The sequence below is a fragment of the Eptatretus burgeri genome, chromosome 5 (genome assembly GCF_056783735.1).
Source record: "Eptatretus burgeri isolate ZD-2024b chromosome 5, Ebu_testis_v1, whole genome shotgun sequence".
Classification (NCBI taxonomy): Eukaryota; Metazoa; Chordata; class Myxini; order Myxiniformes; family Myxinidae; genus Eptatretus; species Eptatretus burgeri.
Window position 1 is genome coordinate 58,203,866 of NC_140965.1, and position 20,343 is coordinate 58,224,208.

General features: G+C 41.7%; 1 long non-coding RNA gene across 1 annotated transcript in view; it reads right to left on the reverse strand.

The window, feature by feature from the left end:
* Nucleotides 1-3,712: 3,712 nt before the first annotated feature.
* LOC147026502 (uncharacterized) overlaps nucleotides 3,713-20,343 on the reverse strand; it is an 82,368-nt gene continuing 65,737 nt past the window's right edge. Inside the window, exon 4 of the long non-coding RNA XR_015058375.1 lies at nucleotides 3,713-4,237. This is a non-coding gene — a long non-coding RNA (uncharacterized LOC147026502). The remainder of the gene's footprint in view (nucleotides 4,238-20,343) is intronic.

Genomic DNA, 20,343 nt, shown 5'->3' on the forward strand with positions numbered 1-20,343 from the left:
CACTCTGCTTAAAGACAAACTGCACTTGCAGTCACTTATCCTGGAGAATGCTCGACAAGACAAGCCGAGTGCCAGGCACATCATTGTGAGGTTACTGCAGCGCTCTCAGGTGCAACAGATCCTGGGGCAGTCCAAGAGGGAGCTGGCTGAGCCCAATGTGTTCTTCCTGCGAGACTTACCTCCTAGTGACTCTGCCCGCCGCCGTGTCTTCAAGAGCTTCACTGACTGCCTATTTAAACCTGACGTTGAACAGGAGCTCAATCAAAGGAACTGTTTATGGATAGCTAGATATGCACGAAGCGACTTCTTTATTGGTCTGTACGTGTACGCCTGCTAGCTGTAACAAACGTACTCTGTCTTGCTGTATACTTAGGGTCTGTAAATTTTAATTTACCTTACTCTGACTTCTATGACCACTCTATGTCACTGTACAGATTCATCACTTTAATGCATGCAAATGAATGATTACATTTGTAATAATGCAATCAACAATGGTGCTTTTGTTTATAATAATTTTACCTTTGTATGTCCCCAATTTAATATTTATACTCCTTTATTGACAAATGTCACGTCAAACACAGATATGATCCCATATGATTGTACACTCTCTTTTCTAAGATCAACGATGAATGAAATAAAATTTTGTTGAAAATTTGATCAAACCCTTTGAGAAGTGTTGAAGTATGTGTAGGGTGAGGGGGCGAGAGTTGGTACATGGCCTATTTTGTGGATGGAAGAAAGCATACCTGGGTTGTGAAGCCCAAAGATACCACAGTCCTTTTTATAACGAGTCGGCCTCAATGAGTCGGCTATTTGAAAGGATAAGAGCACGTTATTGTGCCAAAGACCACACTCGGTGGCATAATCGCTCGAGCGTCCAGTCAGAGGTTGGGGGTGTCATTGGTTCAAACCCCATCCGATTCAAAACAAACACTTTAAAATAGTATGTACTGTTCCCTTGCTTGACGTTCAGCATTTAAAAGGAGAGAGCACATAAAAACATCTGTCTGTAAAAATATCTGCAGAAAAACAATGCTGGGAAGGCAATAACAAACCACCAAGTATAAACCTTGCCAATAAATTTTATCTGCATCACCAATTCTGTAGAGTATGGCACATCAAGAACCAAAAAATTCTGGAAAAAGAGAGGTGGTGTTATTGTGGTTTCGCTGGTACCCAGTGCCCACAGGAATGCCCTGCTGAGTGCAGTGAGAAATGCAGCGCCATTGTTGTAGTTTTGCTGGAGCATAGAGTGCCACAGGAATGCCCTGATGAATGTGGTGAGAAAGGCAGCGCCATTGTTGTGGTTTCTCCAGTACCCAGAATTCCCCAGGAATGCCACGCTGAGTGCAGTGAGAAAGAGGGAGCCATTGCTGTGGTTCTGCTGCTACCCAGAGTTCCCCCGGAGGTCCCGGCACTTCCCCCAAGCTCAGTGGCTGTTTGTATCAGATAACAGTCCTGTGTTGTGTTGCGTATTCCTGTATGCACATGTGTGTTAGATGTCTGTGTGGCAGCTCCACTCCGAGATTTAGATCCTGTTAAAAAAAAACTAGTTATAAAAAATTCCTTGTAACACCAGAGTAGTATGAAACCATTTATTCAGAGGTTGGGTACTGTCCTTCTGGAAGTTTCTGGCTGATCATTATTTTGAAACTCTGCTAAAAAGCTTACTTGTGAACTTGTCTCAGACATCTCTCTGTCCTCCTCCACAGATTGCAAATACTCTTCAAACTGATCTATTGTTTTCACTTCTACTTACACGAAAAGAAGGAATTCTTCTTTGTAACCCCTTTAGGTATATCTGTCTAGTGTACTGTCCACTCCTCTTTTAATGATGACTATTTGCAGCAATTATTTTGATGCCCTCAAGAACTATGACACTGGACTATTGATCAGTTTTTGAAATAATGGAAAGCTGTTCATTCTCAGAAGGCTGCAGGTTAAGACTACCTTGATGAACTGGTGCACAAATTATTGTTTAGCTGAAGATTGTTGTGGCCTTGTGGCTCACTCCCTGGAGGACATCAAAGTGATCTAAGATAATTTTTCTCGAGCATGCTCTCGTTATGGTCTCACCAACAGATCGAAAAAGAAAGAGGTACTGTATCATCCAGCACCAGCCAATCCCTATGTCCTGCCAGTATTGTTCACAGTAGATCATGTGCTGTAGGTGGGAGACAAGTTTACTTACCTGGGAATCATGCTGTCCTGATAAGCCACCATCGATGAATAAATTGCTAACAGGATTGCTAAAGCAAGTACAGCCTTTGGAAGACTCCATGAACACCTATGGGACCGGAATGGCATCCGCTTCCAGAGAAAGTTGAAAGGCGATAAAGCCGTAGTCATCCCATCACTGCTCTATACATGTTAGACTTGGACAACATTTAACCTTCATCTGAAGAAACGTAACCATTTTCATTTCAACTGTCTGAGACGACTGATTAAAAATAAGATGGCAAAACAATGTGGCTGATACAGAGGTGCTACAACAGGGAAGGTCACCAAGTGTTAGTGCCATGGTCATGAAAGCACAACTAAGATGGTCAGGTCATGAAGTCAGAATGTCAGAAGAACACCTCCCCAAGAAAGTCTTCTACAAATAACTCATTAAAGGCAAACGAACAGAGGAGCATCTGGTTTTGAATGTCGTTGCATTAGTGATGAAGAAACCAAAGGGTGCCTTCAAAAGTCTCGTCAACAAGATTTATTCATTTGCCCCAAACCCAGAATTCACCTGTGCACAGTGTTGAGGAAGGTTTCATGCAAGAATTGGGCTTATGAGCCATTCTTAGGCACATCAAAAACGCTGAGATGAAAATTACGGCTGTCATCTTCACAAGTGATGGATGGACACTATATCTCAACATCTTCATGATAACATTGTGGTAGTTGTTGAGTCATGCCAGCTGTCCTGTCCAAGTCCAGCAAGTCGTCTCAATATGACCGTAGTGGTCAACTGATTTTAAGACCCCCAGCTGCATCACATGCCCAATAGTCACGATACCGTACTGATAGTCACAATACCGCATGATACCAAATCAGTCGAGCACTACGCTAACTATGTTCCACACGCCTCGTCCTGATTCGGCCGAGCAAGCCGTCGGCGAGTGTCACTGTCTTTATATTCTGCTTCAACTGGCAACTGCCTCTTTAACTTTATATGTGGAGCAGCCTTACTCTTGGACAATTCTGGGGAGCTCTCTTTGGCTCCCCTTCAAATGCCCTCTCAAGCACATGGCATCTTGGGTCCACTCTCTGGATACCCGGGCCCACCTCAAAAAAAAAAATCTGGGTTGTCCCTCAGGGCCCATGACAAGCTCTATGTCAATGTACACCCAGCACCCTGGATGCCCTTCCCCAAAACTAACTCACATTAGCCACAACCCCAGTCCATCAATTCACTTTTGCACCCATTAAAAGTTCCTCCATCACAAGCAGCACCAACACCGCAATGGCATCCCATTCTGAAACAGCCAAATCCCTTCTAGCTATCTATTGCTAACAAGAGCTCCATACGGGTGTGTGCTTTCTCTTCACATTCACACCCTCTTCATACAATTCAACCAATCATTAATTACGAAACAATTTGGGTCCACACACCTCATTTAAATTCACCTCATAATCTCATTAATTCCTCTTTCATTCTGAATCCCATCATGATGAGAAGAGGAAGAAGGAGGAAGGCATTTAATCTATCATTAGCCAATTCAAAATATTAAATAATGCAATGTCAGTTTTGAAATAAAGTTTTCTAAAATCCGTTTTAACACAATAGAAAATCATACTTATCGACTTCTACTCATCACAAAAGGTTGATGACTTTGTCCAGTCTAAGCAGTATCTCATAAGCTGTTCAGCTTGAGTGCATGTGAATACAGTCACGACTTCAATAAGAAGCAAGAAAAACGACGAATCACCAGTGGGCCAATTCGGCATCGTGTCCACCAAGTAACATGATTCACTTGATGACGCGGGTGTCATGAATGTCCAGTGTCCGTGGGAATAAGCTGCTCCCAAAAATGGGGACAATGATAGAAGTCTCACGGTTAAAAAGAAGTGAAAACCCACCAGAAATAGGGAGCTGAAACGTGGCACGTGGTATGAAGCTCCATTCCTCAAGAGATGAAATACGTCGCTGAGGATAGTGCTGCGAATGTGGTTCAACTCCAGTAAACTCCAGCGAACTTCTATTTAACTCCAATGAAACATTTCCACGATGGTGTAAAATGGTGACCTGCCAGGCAAGGTGAAAGATGACGGTGTAAAATTGTGAGGAGAGAGAGAGAAAGAAAAAAAAAGAGAGAGAGAAAGTGAGAGAGAGAAAGTGAGAGAGAGAAAGTGAGAGAGAGAAAGTGAGAGAGAGAAAGTGAGAGAGAGAAAGTGAGAGAGAGAAAGTGAGAGAGAGAAAGTGAGAGAGAGAAAGTGAGAGAGAGAAAGTGAGAGAGAGAAAGTGAGAGAGAGAAAGTGAGAGAGAGAAAGTGAGAGAGAGAAAGTGAGAGAGAGAAAGTGAGAGAGAGAAAGCGAGAGAGAGAAAGCGAGAGAGAGAAAGCGAGAGAGAGAAAACGAGAGAGAGAAAGTGAGAGAGAGAAAGTGAGAGAGAGAAAGTGAGAGAGAGAAAGCGAGAGAGAGAAAGTGAGAGAGAGAAAGTGAGAGAGAGAAAGTGAGAGAGAGAAAGTGAGTGAGAGAAAGTGAGAGAGAGAAAGTGAGAGAGAGAAAGTGAGAGAGAGAAAGTGAGAGAGAGAAAGTGAGAGAGAGAGAAAGTGAGAGAGAGAAAAAGTGAGAGAGAGAAAGTGAGAGAGAGAAAGTGAGAGAGAGAAAGTGAGAGAGAGAAAGTGAGAGAGAGAAAGTGAGAAAGAGAAAGTGAGAAAGAGAAAGTGAGAAAGAGAAAGTGAGAAAGAGAAAGTGAGAAAGAGAAAGTGAGAAAGAGAAAGTGAGAAAGAGAAAGTGAGAAAGTGAGAAAGTGAGAAAGTGAGAAAGTGAGAAAGTGAGAGAGAGAGAGAGAGAGAGAGAGAGAGAGAGAGAGAGAGAGAGAGAGAGAGAGAGAGAGAGAGAGAGAGAGAGAGAGAGAGAGAAAGAGAAAGAGAGAGAGAGAGAGAGAAAGAGAGAAAGAGAGAGAGGAGAGAGAGAAAGAGAGAAAGAGAGAAAGAGAGAAAGAGAGAAAGAGAGGAGAGAGAGAAAGAGAGAAAGAGAGAAAGAGAGAAAGAGAGAAAGAGAGAAAGAGAGAAAGAGAGGAGAGAGAGAGAGAGAGAGAGAGAGAGAGAGAGAGAGAGAGAGAGAGAGAGAGAGAGAGAGAGAGAGAGAGAGAGAGAGAGAGAGAGAGAGAGAGAGAGAGAGAGAGAGAGAGAGAGAGAGAGAAAGTCCTCGAGACACAGAGTCGTGTCAGGCAAAATGATTGGTGAGAAACCAACTAAGAAAACCATGCCTACACTACTTCTATTGGTTGGACAAGTAAATGGAGCAAAATTCATGATGTTAAAGTACACGACAACACTATTTCTACTGTCAGCCTGCCTGCTCTGTCTCTGCTTAATTACTGGTCCCCTGGCCCCATGGATTCCACATGGAGAACGCAACCCCGGCTGCCACGTCCAGTGCTCATTCCACGAGACCACCACAAAGTCCACACGGGACCCTGCGCGGAGATCCCGCAGCCATGGTCATCACACTCACTTCGACCTTGCACACTGCATGGTTTTCTGTACACTCCACAGTCCACATGGGATCTCCACTTCCTATCGGTCCCAGCGCCCCCGCATTTGCACCAATGTTCATGGGCACACCACGTGAATTGATCTCAGGTCTGCCTCCTCCCTATCTGCAAGTTTCATGGTCAATCCGACCTGCTCCCCAATTTTCCTTACAGCCTCATTTCCTGTAAGGCTTATGGAGGTCCTGCAGTGCGCACAAACAGTGTTACTTCCTTTTAATACTCCAGCCTTTCCACAAAGCCCAGAGGGAGCATGTGAAACTCAGTCATAACTTGGCTACGCGGGCCCCCCATGCACGCATGCTTCATCGTGCCGGAGCACCCTGCCTAACCCTCAGCTCACCCTGAGCAGGGACTCTACTTACTATTCCTTGGGAAAGCTGCACTGGTTATAACCCTAACTAGTCCATCACTAATGGCGGCTTCCCCGTAAGCATTCCATCTTACTCTTGATCTTCATCCATTGTGCGTGCCTCTCACACAGGCGCCACACTCACCTCGCTCACTATACGTGCATGCTCACCCACTCGCGCACTCACCCTCCAACACACCCATGCTACCCTAGAGGCCATGCAGTTTCAATTTAATGGCACAGTTGCCCACCATGCGCCGAGGCAAGTTCTGCAACAGCGCACGGGACTCAGGAACCGAACACACACAGGCACGCACACCACCCTGGGTGGCCACTTGTGACATTTCATAATAATGCCAGTTTTTAGTTGAATCCAAAAGAGACAGGTTCTGTTTGAAATTGCCTCAATTTATTATTTAAAGTGTGTGCATGAGCAGGGATCCAGCACAAATCCACCACCAGACCCCTCCAGTTCATGATGTTATACAAATGCCAAGCTTCTAGGACCAAGTCATACCTGCAGCCATGCTGTAAGGATCCCAGCGCCTGTAATGCCGAAAGTGAGTCTGAGAGGATAACTGCACTAAGAGGATTGAACTCGAGTATCCATTCCATGGCGAGGACGATTGCAAATAGTTCCGTCGAGAAAACTGAAAGATGATCGGTTAACCGAAAAGCCCTGACCACACGGACATCGGGGATACATATCTCCGCCACTGTCCTTCCTAGAGAGGGTTCTTTGGACCCATCCGCATATATATGAAAAGATTGACTCCAACTTGTATTTATAAACTCGACAGCCAGGTTACGCTTTACCACAGGATTAACTGAATCCATTTTTCCGACACCCATGTTTTCGGTCTCCACAATTTATAAATACGCCGTGCGGATACCCGAAAAATAACAAGGACAAATGTGTCCAAGAGCAGCATCCAAAACAATTTTTTTTTTTTTTAAAAAAACAATAACAACAACAACTTCCGATATTTCGTCAGGTGCCTTCATTAAGCCAATAGCGAAACCCGTCATAATGTATTTACGTATTTACGATATATCGTGTATTTACGAAATATATAATGTATTTACGAAATTACAACAAGATAAATGGAATAATCTTTAAATAGTAACGTGAACTTTTCGCAACTTTAAAGCAAATGTCCGAATACATTTTAAAGTTCATGATAGACGCTCTCAAAAGGCACCGTTTATGTGAGGATGTGTACATGTGCTCAGTATTTAAGGTGATCCAGATCTTATATATACAGGAGTGAAGTCCGAGAGATTAAGGGTTTGTCTTCAGAAGAAGAAAAACAAGAAGAAGAAGAGCAACGCTGAGCTCTCTATGAGCAGCGTTCGCTATGCAAGACGCTGCTAAAAACATGTGTGACTGCCATATTATGTGACTGTGGAAATACTGCGGCTGCCTTATAATTGCTAGTGCCTGTACATTTTGTAGACCGTCTGGCCGCCGAGCCAGATGTGACAGGCCTTACCTCGTGTTTTTACCTTCATTTGTGATGTTTGTTTTTTTAATCATCTTGTGTTTTTATTAATAACAAAAAGGCAATCCGATCATGTGGTGTGACAGACTGTCGGGCAAGGATTGAATTTCACAGCAAAACCAGTTGTAATTTGGAATATCCATGATTACGTCAGCCCGATGCGTTTGATGAAAGTGATTGTGGTTCTGCGGGCATCATGTTTGGTGAGCTGCCCTGGGGGCAGCGCTCCCGCAGAGTGCGCGAGCGATCGGAACCCAGGCCGGAGCACGAGCCTGTGTGGACCTTTGGATGTGGTGATTGTACCAGTTTACATGCAATACACCACCACCGAAGGTCATTTACTCATATTTTATCTTAAACATGGGTAATTTCAGTTTAAAGTGTCTTGAAAGTGGGTTTTCTTTGGGTCCACGAACGGATTAATTCACTCCATTATTTCTTATTGGGAAAATATTTTTGGAATCTGAACTTTTTGCAATCCGAACAGCCTCCTGGAACGAAATAAATTGGGATTCTGGGGGCACCACGGTTTATAGGCAAACACCTATACTCCGATCTCTAGCGGAAGCGCACGGTCGACGCAGACTGCCAAGGAGGCCGTACATAGGAGCATGGTGGGTGTAGGGGAACCTTGCGTCGACCCTGCGTTGCCCGCAGGTAGTCACACAGACCGCAAGGCCACCGTACGGCGACCGTGGAAATAATGCGGCCGCCTTAATTTTTTGGGGGTTGGGAAAATTCATTTTTCATTGAGAAGAGCTTACGGCAGGTGCACGAATAACGCAAGCCCACCGTACGCCCTACGTACAATCGACGTGGAACACATCTACGTCATAGCTTGGCTTGTCGAATTGCTCCGGCCTCAGGGTGGCCCTACGCCGTTTGGCTATATTTTACAGGTCGTAGGGTCGCCGTGGAATTATAGCACGGAGTTATAACTTTTTTCACTTCTACGTTCGCCGTAGCAATTCGACAAGCCGAAACAAAAGAACTGGTAAAAAAAAACCCACTCGTTACTGTCCGTCTGGCCGCACGTTCGCCTTAGGGCCCCCTGCGGTCGCCTTGCGGTCACCTTGCGGTCACCTTGCGGGCACCTTGTGTCTGCCTTGAAAATTCTATGGCTGCCGCAGGAACGCCCAAAGGTCACCGTGCGACATCAAATCAAAGACCTTACGGCACCCCCCATGTTTTTGGTCTCCACAATTTATAAATATGCCGTGTGGCTCCCTGAAAAATAAAAACATATGTGATTGCTACATTGTGTGACCGTGGAAATACTGCGGCCGCCCTATAATTGCTAGTGGCCGTAGATTTTGGAGACCCCACGGCCGCCGTGGCAAATGTGACTTTGGCCTAATTTAGAAAACACGTTAACATGGTGATCGGCTGAGAAATCAGGGGTTATTTCACAACTCGCTCAGGGCAATGGAGTACGAACCACTCGCTCAGGGTGATGGAGCATGAACCACTCATTCAGGGTGACAGATCACGAACCACTCGCTCAGGGTGATGGAGCAACAACCACTCCCTCAGGGTGATGGAGCAAAAACCACTGGCTCAGGGCAAAGGAGAATGAACCACTTGCTCAGGGTGATGGAGCACAGACCACTCGCTTATGGTGATGGAGCACTAACCACTCACTCAGGGTGATGGAGCATGAACCACTCGCTCAGGGTGACGGAGCATGAACCACTCCCCTCAGGGTGACAGAGCAAAAACCACTCCCCTCAGGGTGACAGAGCAAAAACCACTCACTCAGGGTGAAGGAGCATCAACCACTCGCTCAGGGTGATGGAGCATGGCTGACTCGCTCATGGTGATGGAGCACGGAACACTTGCTCAGGGTGACAGAGCATGAATCAATCGCTCAGGGTGACGGAGCACTAACCACTCGCTCAGGGTGATGGAACATGAACCACTCACTCTGAATGACGTGGCAGGCAAAAGTGTCGGAGTGAGTGAATGATTTGCTCAAAAGGACGTTGTGGGGTGCCGCTATCGACTGTAAGGCATTCGGCAAGTGGCTTAAGCACTCATGCAAGCACTCCAATTAAATGTTTGATAAGGAATGGTTGGACAGGCTATCGCTGCATATCATATAGGATCCCTTTAACTTTATGCTTGGTGTTGGCTTAAGGGTTATGGTAGCGGGCTTTGGATCCTAGGGTCCTGAGTTCAAATCCCACTCAGCTGTTGAATTAATACCAGGTGGGGTTAACTCGGCCTGTCATCCTTCCGAGGTCGGCAAAATGAGTGCTCGCATGCTGGTATACTGTGTTGGAGTGGAGACCCGTCCAGGATTGTGCCCAATAGCCAAGGAGACTGCTTCGGCAGCACCAACTCTCTGCACACAGTATGGTCCCAATCTCCTCCTCCTCCTTTAACTTTCAAGCCGGTCTTCAGCTCGCATGCAGCAGTTAATGAAATAAAATGAATTCGTTCAAATAATGACTTTATCCACAAAGGAGTTGTAGCTTAATGCAGAACAACCCTGGTGACATCACAAACTTCAATTGCCCATGAAATAAACATTGCAGATAATCCACTATCTTGTCTGCTCCTCTGTGCATGCATCACATGGTACATTGGTTATAACTATTGGTTATAACGTGGTCCACGCAATCTTTATAACTTTTTGAAACGTCAATTTTTTTTTTACTAGATTTGCTTTGATTCCCCATAGAGCATCTTGTGAAACCTCCAAAAGTATAGACACAGATTTGGCAGATGCTATGGATAGGCAGTACCTCGGGGGACAGGGCATGAGATCTCGCAGTGAATGCATTAAATCATACAGCTCAATGAAGCTGGTTAATTTTGGCACGTTCCTAAATTTTTGTTCACTCAATATAATTCTCCAATCAGGAGAAAAAGAATTTTAATGCTTTGGAAAGTTCACATTTTCTTGTGTATATATATATGGAGAAGGAGAGTACATCGCCTTGATTGCTTAAAGTAAATAGGTATATAGGCTTAGTTATAAGACTCGTTATTTCTTTAGATTATCAGATTTCACAACTGATTTTGACACTTATTTAGTGTGGATGATATCTGATCCTCAAAACCGAAATAATATTTCAATGATATACTTTAATTATCCCGTGAGAGTAAATCATGGAAAATGGTATCATACAATGCATGAATTTGCTCTAAGCTCCTAATATGAAAACTATAGCACTTACAAAAGTGATGTATACACCGATTCGTAGCTATGATGAACAGGCATTCGATAATATGAGTGAGGAATGCGAAAAAAACTTTATCGTTCAGAAATCATTGCGGCATGTTCCACGTTAAGGCATGGTTGAGCAGAACAAAAAACTTGGCGGCTTCAGACCCCGGCGAGGTGCGAGGTTCCCACAGAAATGCCATAAGATGCCAGACAGCGAGGTGGCCGAGGATCGCCTGATAAAGGATATACATTAATTAAATAAGGACGTTAATTATCTTCAAAAGATGTGTTTTAATTAACCCAAACATCCAATTTTCACTCTTGCACTTCCTTGGAGTTTTTTTCGTATGCATGCAAAGTTTCAGGATGCTAGGTTTTTATATAGTTTTGGAGTTATGGAGAAGACACATACACAGACGCACACACACACACACACACACACACACACACACACACACACACACACACACACACACACACACACACACACACACACACTGACATTTATTCATAAAGATATATGTACACTCTCAGTCCCCACTATTCACAGATCCATTATTCATGGATCCTGTGTATTCTCAGTTCACAAATTGTGACCTGCTTCGACATTCATCCTTCACGTATTTGCGTTTTTTTTTTGGGGTGGGGGGGGTGCTTGTTTGTTTTTCAGGACCGGTCTCTTATATCCTTCAGGACCGGTCTCTTATATCCACCTGGGAAATTGGAAATCAGCCAACATCACAGCATTGCATAAAAAATGTGCAAAAACGGATCCCCTTATCTACAGCCCAATTAGCTAACTGTACTTCCAATCATCAGCAAGGTCATGGAATCCATCATCGCAGTTGACATAAGATCATTCCTTTTCTCCAACAGCCTCATCTCAGATCATCAATTCGGATTTAGACCGAGTCACTCCACTTTGGTCATACTGCTTCTACCCTCCCAATAATGGTGGAGGCCCTCAATATCAGACATGAGATCAGGGCCATCTCTCTGGACATATCTCGAGTTTTTGATGCAGTCTGGCATTTCATGGTTTTGGAGTTATGGAGGACACACACACACACACACACACACACACACACACACACACACACACACACACACACACACACACACACACACACACACACACACACACACACACTGACATATATTAGTATAGATTAATTATTTATTTCTCTTAAACCTGAACGAAAAAAAAATGATATGGCAGAAATATTTATCACTACCTTTTGGGAGCGAACCTGGAAAAATAAATCCAAATATACATTTCTTTCAGAAAGTTATAGCACAACAAAAATCATACCGGGTCTCCTGGACTCGTCTTATGCATCCTCATCTTATTTTAACGAGTTAATCAAATGTACTCACATATTTGGCTTCATATTTACTGTCCATAAAAGCTCAATTGCCTGCTGATGTAGTTTGAAAAGCATACCTTGTGATATTTGCAGCCACAAGGTCATTGCTCACATTATGGAGCATATGCAGCATATCTTCATCATTCACCTTGAGCTTTTGCTGCATGCTCAATTGTCTGACAAACATCAAATGTGCTAACATTCAGCATTTCCATCACCTTTTTTGGGGGGACTTATTTTTGCAGAACAGGCACCTGGCCACATCCTTCACATTTGACTGAGATCTCGATTATCTCCCTGGCTGGTTTGCGTCTGTCATGTGAGATCCTGATGCTTCCGAAGGAGAATGAGATGGCCCACATCTCTTCTGAATGAGATCCAGATTGTGCATGCTAGTGCACATCTTGCCTCAATTTGAGTGCCAGGATACATCTGTAGTTTTCAGTGCTGTTCCTCTAAATCTGGCAGCAAATGTTCATTACGATCATCCTGCCTTCAATGTAGTTGTTCAGGAAGGCAAGAAGGCTGTATAAATTCTCTTTACAAATAAATGTCTCTCATAAAAGCAATATGGGGGACAAAGTAAGCCAGGACCTTATAACTATATCAAACAGATCTGGTGGTCATTGCAGACATGACTCAAAGGGCACTCGGTAGCACACACTCTTCTGCCACACAATGCCTGATGAAATAGAACATATTGGACCCATTAAATATTTGAGATATCGTGCTATATATCGTTGTTGGCCTCATCTCTCAATTGTGGAAAAATCACTTTAAAAAAATTTAAATTCACGATCCGAATCTAGATTCGGATCTTCACAAAAATCTATTCATTTCGTCCTTGTCACAAACCCAACCTGTCCACCAAGTTTCATCCAGATCCATACGCAACTTTTTGAGATATCGTGCTATATATCGGTTTTGTTCCTATCTCTCAATGGTGAAGAATCACTTGGAAAATTCTAGTCAGCGGATCCGGATCCGGTCATCACCAAAATGTAATCAGTTTGTCATTATCACACACCCAACCTGTCCACCAACTTCCATCCGAATCTGTTCACAACTTTTTGAGATGTCTTGCACACAAACAAACAGACAGGGGTGAAAACATAACTTCCTTCCACACTTGGTGATGGAGGTAAATAGGGAAGAAAGGGGGCATACAAACTTATCTACAATAATAAAACTAAACCCTGCCAAGTTACCAGCCTCAACTGAGAAACAAAGAGTCAAATAAGCGAGGACTTTAACTGTCACAAGCTAGTCTTGGCTGCAAGATGACCCATGGTCATGCTCTTTCTCCCATGATGCTCTTTCTCCCATGAGCCACGAAACAGAGAGAGATGCCCAACCTGCTGTAATGTTTCACCTCAACTTCTGGGAGCATGTGAGAATGTCTTTTAAGCCCTGAGGTGGTGTCTTTTCTTTTGGGCCATCCTGCCCTGTGGGACAGCCCCTCAAACAATTGTTCCACCTTCATGAGGGCCCTCAGCAGCTTACTTCACTGACTTGGCCTGCAGGTCTCTGAGCCAAAAAGTCCTGATGTCCATTTAGAACATGGTCTGCTTTCCGTGTGCTTTGGTGGCCACAAGTCCTCCACCTAGCCTCACCTGTATAGGAGGTTTTACACAATACAACCTTACCCGGTGATGCTTTAAGGTTACAATCACTACCGCTTTGAGTGCACATGTTGCATACAACTTAGCTCTGAAAGCTCCCAAATCCAAGTGTAAACGAGAAAGAGCAATCAAAGATTGCAGACCCTCACCAAAACTTATTTTGTGTGATGTTTGTGTAGTTATGTGTACTGTTGTGTTACATAATTAATAAAAGACATAATTAGAACTGCCACTTTAAAACTGATTCAATTCAAATCAAATGGAAGACCAAATAGGTACAGTCCTGAATGGAGTCATCATAACCAAAATAAATTAAAAGCAAAGATGAAGTCATCAGGAGGAACTTGGATCGGATTCACATTTCAGATGCGACTCTTCTACCCTCAAACTCACCCAGGCACAGCCAAGTGAGCCTTATTCAAAAAACAAAAATAAATAAAAAGAACCAAAATAACTCAAATCAAAAAAAATAAAAAATTATGGCTGCCAGACCATGTCTCAGATAAAGTTGAAATTTAAAATCACTACTAGATCATAATTATCAAGTTTCATATCGATTGATTAAGCGGTTCCAGAGAAAACATTATTTACTATTTTTTTCAATCTAATATGGCTGCCAAACCATGTGACCTATCAATTATTCTTGAACAAACTTGTACGTCCAAGGGTTAGGTAACATTTGTGTGAAGTTTCCCCTCGATCTGTTCAGTCTTTCTGGAGAATATTTTTTTATAGGTTTTCGGATAAATCCAATATGGTTGCCAAACCATGTGATCTATGACATCAGATGTGTGAACCTTTTGTTCCTCTTGGATAGGCAGTCATACCTGTAAAGTTTCACCTCGATCTGTTTTGTAATTTCAGAGAAGATTTTTGAAGGTATTTTTATTAAAACAATATGGCTGCCGAATCACGTGACCGAAGAAGTCATCAATTTTTTGTGTTGACCATTTTATCCCGAGAGGACCGTCAAAAATTTTCATCCTGATCAGATGTAGCGTTCTACATATGCAACTATGACATCATAACGAAGGAACCTATGACATCATAAAAAATCCGACTTATTCCCCATGAGGAGCACTTGCCATTAGCCAAGTTTCAATTCAGAGGTCCAAAGTTTTCCCGCTTTTCCAACAATGCGACCACACCACATGACCTATGATGTCATTATCATGATTATTACATTCTACATGAGTAGTCACACCTATGGTGAAAATTTTGTGTAAATTCGATAAGTAGCTGCAGAGAAAAACACGAAAGTTCTGTGTGGACAAACAAGCAAACAAATGAAAAATCACTCATAGAGTGGCACTTGGCAAAAGGGAGCAGCTCTTGGTGAGGTGCATACCTCCTCCAGGCTGAACAGTTTAAATTTTGTCTCCCACTGCTCGGTCGGATCTGAATCTGGACCTTAAACAAAATCGAATCAGCTTGTTCTTGCCAACTGATCAACGCCATTTGGTCATTTTGTCATAACTCGTCCACAACTTTAAGAGATATCATGAAATACATAGTTTTTGGCCACATCTTTCAATGATGAAGAATCGCATGAAAAAATTCTCGTATCTGGATACGGATTCAGATCTTCACCAAAATTGAATATATTCTTCCTCTTGGCATGCCCAATCTCCACCAAGTTTCGTGTGAATCCATCCATTAACCTTTTTGAGATATTGTGCTACATATCGTTTTTGTCCTGATCGCTCAATGGTGAAGAATCACAAAAATAATTCTCAGATGTGGATCCGAATTCGGATCTTCACCAAAATTAAGCTTTGGTTTCCTTGGCCTGTCCCCTATACATACACACACACACACACACACACACACACACACACACACACACACACACACACACACACACACACACACACACACACACACACACACACACACACACACACACTTCAGAACGATTGCTTGAAAACTATGGTCAAAAATGTGACAAGCAGACAAACAGAGAGACAGATGGACAGACATGAAAAATCACTCCTGGAGCGATACGTCGTGAAACGGAACAGCACTCCCGAGAGAACAAACCTTCGCCAGGCTGAACAGTATACATTTTTCATCCCACTGAAAGGCAGGATCTGAATCCGGACTGAGACCAAAATTGAATCAGCTTGTTCTTGTTACCTTACCAAGTCATCCACCTAGTTTTGTCACAAGTCGTCCACAACTTTTTGAGATATGCTTTTCATAGTTTTTGGCCCCATCTCTCAATGGTGAAAAATCACTTTAAAAATTCTCAGATCTGGATCTGGATCTTCACCAAAATTAAGCGTTCATGTGCTTGGCGAGTCACCTACATACACAAAAAAATTCAGAACGATTTCTTCAAAACTCTGGCCAAAAATCATGTGACAAACAGATAAAGAGAGAGACAGACAGACAAACACTGCAGACTAATATACTTGGCAAAAATTGTTTTTTCGCCAAGTAACAAAAGGACCCAAATGCAACACCCTCCCCTCCGGCGAGGATAATAATATGGAAGGTACACGAGCACACGGACCAAACTGTCCTTAACACGCAGAAGCTATAGATCCCTCCCCCCCACCCTCCTTTCCATGAAACAGTGTTAACAGAGAAAAGCTGATAAACTAAAACAATGTCATGCAGATTCAATTAATACCATGCTAATATATTGTAATGTTTTATTTAATGACATATCAGAACGTTATAATTTCATTTACTTCAATAATGTAATATCATTTTGACCATAGCAGGAAAATAATTGCTTCACTGCAGGTGAAATATTTTCACAACTGTAGGATTGTCGTGATAATATTGGTGTTTCTGTTCACAACATTGTGGGTTTGCGAAGGTGGTGTTGAAGATTAATATATTATTTTGAAGATGCTTTTCTGAGAACATGGTGGGAACATCGTTTTGGGTGGCTCCCCTAATATGGACATGCAATGTATTTCTGTACACCCACATGTGTTGCTGACCACATAGGCATTCCCATTCACAGGATTGCCTACACATCCAACATGATGTATTTCAGTGAATTCGTACAAAGGCAGAATTTGATCAGAATCATGACTGAGACACATTTTCTTCAAAAGCTGTCAATTTTGTTGATTGTTTGGAAAATTATATTCAATGAATGAAGTTATTTTTTCCTTCTCTCACCCTGTCAAACTCCCAAAAGCAAGACTTATTGCTCACCTCCACTCTTGTGTTCCTCTATTCTCACATTTGCGAAACCTCTTTCCTCATGCTGTTCAGTCACACTCTTCCCTCAAGGACTTCATGTTTGCAGTGATCCTTTTTTGAATAAAAGATCTTTTTTAACCAGGGTCTATTTTTTAAATCCTCATTAACCCTCCGCTACCTCTTTCTTCCACTTTACAGCTGATTGATATGTTTCCTTCCCTCATATCTCTCTCCTACTTTTATTTGTTCATCGTCTTGATACATCCATCTGTTGTCCCACTGCCCTACAGTCAGTGCATTGCCTTATGCCCTTTCTCAGCTTGCTACCAGATATTTAAATTTTGTCCACAAAATAAATAAATAAAGTAGTATAAATTATAATTGTATGGGGGGGACTTCAGTAAAGTGAGGTGAACCAGTAGTTAAAGTTAAAATGAGTGAATACCGGCGGTGGACAAGGCAACCTTCTGGTTTAAAAAGAAAAACATTGCTGATGATTGTCCTCTTCTATGGAGCAGAGGCTCAAGAGGAGTTCAAACAATATCATGGAATAACTGAAGTTTGTGGAAGAACGACAATGAGGAGAGTACCATTATAAGCTGAAAATGTGCAGTTGAATTGCCATCATGTGGGATAATCTTAACAACTACTACTTAAACTCGAGACTTTGTAGAACACGATATCCTTTGCAGTGTTCAAGTATATACCGTACTTCAATTTTAATAAAATAATGGTTATAAAGATCGTTAAAAAAAAACAATCTGGAGGTTTAGCACAACTTAAGCAGTCTTATACATCACCCTTAAACACTGTAATAAGACGACGCTGAGTTGCAGTTTAGGAGATGGAGATTTTATTTATCACTATAGAATGCAGCGTCAAGCAGCATCGTACATGGCCATATCGGCGGCCTCTTAATCACCCCGATGTTGCACCCTCTCAAATGCTACACCCACTTCCCAGAGACTGCACTTGATAGCTCCATTACATACACCACCCTATTCAAAATATCCAAGTACTGGAAAATTTGAGGTTCTTGGAAGTATGATGAAGGTGATTTGTGTTTTGCAGTCTTCAGGTGTATAGTTAAATTTAAATAAAGTTTTAAAGAGGTTTAAAGGTGTATAAATAAATTAATTTCGGGTTTTACCACTGTTTTACCCAGTGTCTATTACATCAACCTATCTAACTCATCATATTAGATCTTTGTGCTTGTTGAATGTGCCATTTATAACGTACTTAACTGAAAACAGTAAGTTTCATTTTTTAATTCATTTTCAATTTTGGTTGGCTACCAGGCAGGTAGACAGAGTAAAAATATTAACGCACTCCTCATGACACATGTGCAGTAAGGACTAATTCAGAGCCAAAGTTCTGACTGTAAAACGGCAAACCTGTCTTCCTATTAATCTTCCGATTCATGCTCAAAATAAAACATTCAATTTCAATAAGTTCTTTGTCGATCAAAAACTGACAGTCATAAACTGATGAAAGACATCAGACAGACATGAACCAATTGCTTAACCCCACTTTTCACTTTGTGTGCGCGGGGTAATAAGACACGGCACAAGCAACAAAGCACTACCAAATAATTCCAAACATTTTATGACTGTGGTCACCTTATATAAAACAAAAAGGATAGATGATCCCTGAATAACTCCACAAATAATAATTTAAAAAAACTTTCAGAAAGACTACCAAAAATTTAAACATTTAGAAGTACTACCACATTGAAGTATTGGATATCAAAAAGAAACATAATTGCTGCAACAGTGAATGCTTGCATGTTGTGAAAGCACCAAGGAGACATTACCACTTTCTCCACTATGTATATTTTCGTGAACATCTTTATTTATTAAGTACTTACTGGTACATGTCTGAGCATATAGTCTTGGTGCAAAGTTTAACTATTCTTCAAATCACGTTTGCAATTTGGTAGTTTTATCTTCTGCAATAAACTTTTTTTTTAAGTTGTGTTAGCCACACATGTCCACATCCCCCAAAGGATCAGATTTTGACTTCCTGGTCTTTCTAGCGATGCAGCATAATAGAGAATATATGCTGTATTTTCGTTAATATTGGAATGTAGGATGCTTATTGGTTTGAAATGGTTTATGATGTATTTCATAATTAGATTAAATCCAGTCATTATCTGTTCAACCATATCCTTTTTGTCTGTCTTTCGTCAATTCTCCCCACAAACCATTTGAAACATTGGAGTGTAAGTATTCATTTTACTCGGTTGACAAGTTTCAACCTGGAAAAGCGTTGGTTCTGGGGGATGGAGAGGGCTTAAATCAAGTTTGAATGGGAATCAGGGTGACTGAGGCAAAGAAGCGAGTCATTGTCAATCCAATCATGCATTGGGTTATGTGTCAACCGACCTCAAGGCACCGCAGCGAGTGCACTGGAAACACATAGGGTTTCACGGCAAAAAATAAATAAAACACTGATGTGCTCTTAGTGTTTGTTGTATTAAGGATGAAATCAACACACAAAATCTATCATGAAGATTACAATTATTATAAGCTGCTCCTCTATATTTCACTGTTATATGGCAATGATCTCTAACCCTTTTATTAGTTTTTACCAAAGCCTCTGAGTATATCTGACAAATCCTTGCTTCTTCAAATTATTTCTCTTCATTTGGAGACAAGTTAAGGGGTTCATTTGTTCTTGACATAATTTTAGTTAGCTTTATACAATCATCCACAATCCTTTTAACAAATTCATCAGCAGCATCAGGTCCTCCATGAACTACAACTTATCATATTTACTTCCTACAGATGACTTAATGTAATAACAAAACTCACAAGGGATATGCTTTTGATATATTTTTTTAATATCATCAGTCTTTTCCAAGATGCACTCAAAATCAGCATATTTCACAAATGGGTGTTATATACATTTATTTGTTTCATTAAATACAACTTTCTCTCCTGGTCCTGGCATCTCAACAACTGCTGATTTATGGTTAGAACAATACTTTAAATGTTTATCAGGTCTTTGTTGAGATCGAAAGATATTTAGACATCTCTTACAAGGATATGATTTAAGCTTTGATTTTTATCTTGACTACTTACCAATCTAGAAAAGTTTTTGATATAAGCATATATCTTTATCTTTACTAGTAAAACAAAGGAGATCTACATGCCGGTCATTTGACCAATTATTTTTGGATAGAGTATTACTAACACTGAGAATTTGGACTTTGTTTTTATCAGTTAAACATAAACATTTATTGATAGGTTATTCATATTCTCACACTGTGTTATATTTTTAAAGCTCATGGGTTCTCCTCTAGAGATGCCTCAATCCCCAGTTTCTAATTTATTCTCATATTTCTTATACTTTGAAACTCCTTCACAGTCCCTTTCTTGTGGATAAAGATGTGCTAAGATACTCCAGAGAAAGCATTTATTGTCAGTATTTTTAGCCGCATCTCACGTAGCGAAC